At 31.3% G+C, this 5,265-nt stretch overlaps 1 long non-coding RNA gene across 1 annotated transcript in view; it reads left to right on the top strand.

The window, feature by feature from the left end:
- Positions 1–2,835, top strand: part of LOC111638343 — a 13,913-nt gene extending 11,078 nt beyond the window's left edge. Inside the window, exons 2-3 of the long non-coding RNA XR_002758847.1 lie at positions 2,242–2,310; positions 2,746–2,835. This is a non-coding gene — a long non-coding RNA (uncharacterized LOC111638343). The remainder of the gene's footprint in view (positions 1–2,241; positions 2,311–2,745) is intronic.
- The last annotated feature ends 2,430 nt before the right edge of the window (positions 2,836–5,265 follow it).

Here is a 5,265-nt window from a genome sequence, read left to right as displayed (position 1 = left end):
TGCGATTTTTTGTTTTCAACTACGTTTAGTCTTCATCGAGTACTTAGGTGTATTAAATTGATCACATTTCAGACATTGTTTAAATATTTTTATATATTTCAATTTTAAAAATGTTCGAACCGTTTTAAATTCGAATTTGTTATTGCGTATTGGTTCGATTATAGAACGATTGTAAACGTTTCAGAAAATTGATCAAATTGAAAATAGTTCGTTTGATTTTCGGCAATTCTCTTCAGCGGTAGGTGTTATATAACAATTACTATAGTTATTGAAATATTGGATGTAAATGGGGTTTGTTTGCAAAACCTCCGCTGACGAAGTCGCGGGTAACAGCTAGTATATATATATAAATGGACATGTATGTCCCTTTATTTCACTTTTTCGTCAAAACTACACATCGCACATGAATGGTGTTCGTATGTGGTAGTATCCCTAAGTCTCCATTCGTGCATGCGTCTGGTTGCGTCTCGATAGCTATAAGGGTGCGGGAGATATGAGGCTGAAAGTGGTTGAAAGTGGCTTTCTATTTCGAATGTTTTGTTCGAATTAAATTCGAACATAAAATTCGAATATTGGTTCGATTATAGAACTATTGTAAACGTTCCAGAAACGTTGAAAATAGTTCGTTTGACTAAACGTAAAAATTCTCTAATTAGTCTGGAAACGGGGGACCTAATTCTTGCATTCTGTGAAAACGGGTAAGATTGGCTATAATGTAATTATCTTACTATCTAATCTACTATACTAATCTATCGTTACTTTTTAAAAACCCAGCGAAGCGGGTCCTTGCAGCTAGTTTTAAATATTTTCTAACAAAAACTAAAGCTTTTACATAAAATCGTAACAAAATTATTCGTTTTATAAATTTATTTATGAAACACCCATTTGTTATTACGTCGAATAGTCAGAGATCCATAGGCGATCAAATGAAACTGAAACAGGATCGAATAACAGTTATACGTCTCTGTAAACTTCCACCCCACGTCACGTGATGTTTACTTTAAACATGCGATATCATTTCACTTATATAAGTGACTACGCAGTATAATTGTTATACGATGCTAGCATTCATTCTGCTCTCTACACAAAATTGTTGAAATTACTTTTATGTAAGAAAAGAATGACAGTAATTATTTTTAATTAAATTATAGGCGTATACTTTATTTAACCATTACTTAAAAAAGTATGATAAGAACCATTTCAAGCGTAAGTCCTGCAGTTGATAATCAGAAGGACGAAATATGTCTGCAGTGTTTTCTCTCTTCATTTACTTCAATTTCGATGATCTACGGCTTGGAATTTTTTACTCCTTGCTACTGTAACTTAAACACTGACGGTCGCTTCCGCATACCTTTCAAATTTTACATTTCATTTATTGAATGCTTTTATTGGATGGATTCCATTCTTCTTCTATGTATGACAGTTCCATACTTAACTTAAACATCGGATGCAACGCCTTGATTTTCTTTGTTTTCGGTATATGAGTATGACATATATGTGAGAATATCTGTTGCGAGTATTACTTTGGCCGTGGCTATGATATTCAGTATTGTCAAAAGACTCAAACTGAATCCGAAAATACAATTAAACAAGTCGTATCGTTTTCCTAAACATCAGTTATATGCTACTATCAATAGTCTACAACTTTTCGCAATAATTGTAACTGTTACTTTTACGATATTCTTTGAGTGTATAATCGCTATTTTCTATTATCCTGCTTTAGAAAAGGGAAAGACTTTTAAATATGAACCGTTTATTTGCTTAATTGGAATTGGTCTCTTCGGCACTTTAATCGGTGGTGCTGTAGTGTACATTGTTTTGTTCTTCGTTCTGTTTTTTGTTAGTTTATTGAAGGCATTTGAAAAAGTATCAGAAAAATTGTATGTGCTGAGAAAGAACATTCCAAATTTGAAATCTCAACTGAATGAAATTATAGCGCAACACGACGTACTTTGGAATTTTAGCAATCAACTCAACGGACCGTTCAATTATGTATTAACAGTATTGTACGGTAATTTGTTAATGGAAACGAGTCTAATGTACTTCATTTTCAACTTTTCTAAACTAAAATTCGTGTTTAAAGTTTACTTTTCTTTCCTTTGTGCTACTCTCACTGTTGTCTGTATTTTAATCGGATTCTTGTTTTCTGCCTTCACATCTGCTGTAATGGATTTTTATTGAAAATTTCAAGATTTACTACATTTGCAGATTTTTTAAAATGCGTTATATTTCTTATTTTAGATGCAAACGTCTTTTCAAGACATCAGAAAATTTGCTGACTGCGATCTCGGATTGGAACAGAAATTACAGGTTTGATATGTTAAAAATATATTTTTATTTTTGTAATAACTCAGGATGTATTTTCTTCATAATCGAAGTTTAGACTATTTACAAAAAATCCGAATGATTTTTCGTGTCTATCTTTTAATCCTTTAAACACCTAGAGGGCCAGAAGCAGTTTAAAAGTGGATAAAAATGATATGGCGAGAAGAATTCTTTGTGTTTTTAATTGTAAAAGTGTCAGAACCTACAGGAAAAGGCTGATACTTGATCTCTTTTACCTGTATTTAAGAAGGCTTTTCTTCAAAGTAATTTTGGACTGTTACTTCTGTGGTGGTGTTTAAAGGATTAAAAGATAGAAAAGTCATTCTGATTTTTTGTAAATAGTCTAAACTTCAATTATATATTTTTATGTAGTAAAACGTTCATGTTTTTGTGTAATAATAAAAGTTAATAACTTTCTAGATTTTGAATTTTATGAAAAGGTTCGGTAAAGAATCCCTGTGTCTGTCGTGCAGAGATTACTTTAAGATTACGAAAAAGTTTCCAATAAAGGTAACATTTCTAGAAAATTGAGTGATATTATTTTTATAATCTAAATTGAATTGCTCATTTAAACATTTCAGATGGGAAGTTCTCTACATTCCATGTTTTCTGGTCTTTTAAATATAAAGAATGCTTCAAAACATAAAATTTAATTATTGCACACAATATTTTCATTATGAAAGACGGCACTAAACGACAATTATTTGTTAAGATGCGACGTCGCAATTACTAATGTTTATTAGAATTTATAAGTTATTTCCTTATATCGTTCGATATTAGGTTTTATCCTTATGTTAACCTTTCATTTAATAAAGATTCGTGCAATGTATATAATTAGAAGATTAAAATTGCTCTGCTATGAGCAATTAATGTAATTTCAACATTAATAGCCGAAAATTTAGAGAGAAACTCATAAAAGTACGTTGTAATCTGCACGTAGAATTATTAATGTATACGTATAACACTCGATGATAGAGACGTGTAATAATAATATGATTCAATTATGTAACGATCTATGGTGAAGAATCTAANCGTTGAATAAGAAATGTTTCTTTCACAAGAAATGTATAAAATTACAGTACTGTATTAGACTTACGGTACCTAATTTACATACTGTACAGACGATAGTTAGCGTAAATTCTTCGTAGCGTGGCGCTACGCGGCGGAAAAAAAATATATAATTATAATAAAGTTACAATAAATTAAGTTAATATATAATTATATATACAGTACCTAATTTACATATAATTAATATATAATTACATGTACAGTACCTAATTTATATATAATACTGTACAGACGATAGCAAACTCTCCATAGTGTGGCACTTGACGGTGGAAAATAGTTCGGCTGCCCGATGACGTTTCACGTAATTATAGGAGTTTTTTTACCTTTTTTTTACGGATACCGTCGCAATTTTTTCGCAGTTTTATAGGAATCGTAATTATAGGAACCGGTTTTATAGGGGTCTACTGTATGCTGAATGTTGTTTCGAATGGAAGACACAATCGATTGTTTTCTATTATTATGTTTTTTAAATTTAAAATAATAGTTTTCAATTGTGTAAAGATTTGTTGAATTATAATTACAAAAGACATAACTAAACACCACTCAACGTTTATAAGCAATTAGCAAGTTATTCAGACGTGGCAAGGGCAAAATAACAACAGCAAAAATTAATTTTATCAGATTATTATCTACCTGTACCTTCTATTATATTATATTATATTATAGTATTTGATTTATATTTATATAAGTTATCTTACGTTAGAGTTTATCGCACCGAATGACTATAATTCTGAGCTAGCCGGTAACCTCGGATTATGTAATTTTCCTATTCAAATGCCACATATTCTTGGTACCATAGGAAGAAGAGTGCGTTGCGAAACACTGTTGAAATACTACGAGGTTAATTTATCGTTAATCTTTTCCTAGAAGACAGGATGGTCAACGACTACTATTTAATTATTTCTCGTCTGCTGTGTATTAATATTTGAGAAGTTATTTGTTTTGGATGGCTTTCATGTGATAATAAAGTGTTTATATTTTCGCGACAGATTGTATCAAGTACGTGAGAATTATGTTCTTGAAAATATTGCGTTTATAGAAAGATTATTAAAATTAGTTTGGTTTATTTGGTTATGGTAATGCGACAAGTGTGCGATCTTTTGGGGAAGAATGCATCCCTGGCAGACTTTTATGTGCAGCTGTTCCGTATTTACGTGTTAGTAACGTGAAGGCAACTCGGAAAATTGCACATGGCGTTACCCCAACTCATCACCAACTTACGGTGTTTGGTTCTATTATCTACTCGGCTACTGAAAGTCACTTTAGAATTAAGAAAGTATTATTCAGAGATTTAAAAAAACCCGACTTGTTATATGTGAATAATTAAATAGTATACTTATAGATTTTTTCACAGGCTTGCACTTTCGATTTTACGCAGGCAAATGCTATGTGCTATCTCTCGCAATAATCATATAGCGCGTATTTTTCGCTCTATATCATTATCACAGTAATTAAGTGAATATAATATATATTGAGACAAGTAGCAGCTAGTGTGAATCGTTCTACATCTGATGTAAGGCATGTTTCACAGCAAAAAAAAAAACAGTATGGAAAAATTAAATTATTGATAGGCCTAACAGCGTGACTGACAGAGATAGACGCCAAGTATTTAAATTAATAACAAACAAACACATGACATCAAAAGCAGCTACCACCCAAAGTATCGCACATGACTGTTTGGAGAACCCTAAATAATAATGAAAATGTAAACTTCCTAAAAATTTAACAGAAACCGAAGTTTACACAACAGCGACAATTAGATAGACTTCAATGGAAAAAAAAATGTCCTGGATCTCAGACTTTGCATCAAATAGTGTTTACAGATAAAAGAATATAATTTAGATGGATCACATGGCTTATTAAGCTGCTAGC

The sequence above is a fragment of the Centruroides sculpturatus genome, unplaced genomic scaffold (assembly GCF_000671375.1).
Source record: "Centruroides sculpturatus isolate CEXI.00-Female unplaced genomic scaffold, Cexi_2.0 scaffold1045, whole genome shotgun sequence".
Lineage (NCBI taxonomy): Eukaryota > Metazoa > Arthropoda > Arachnida > Scorpiones > Buthidae > Centruroides > Centruroides sculpturatus.
Note: the sequence above shows the minus strand (reverse complement) of the source record. Positions and strands in the feature narration are given on the sequence as shown.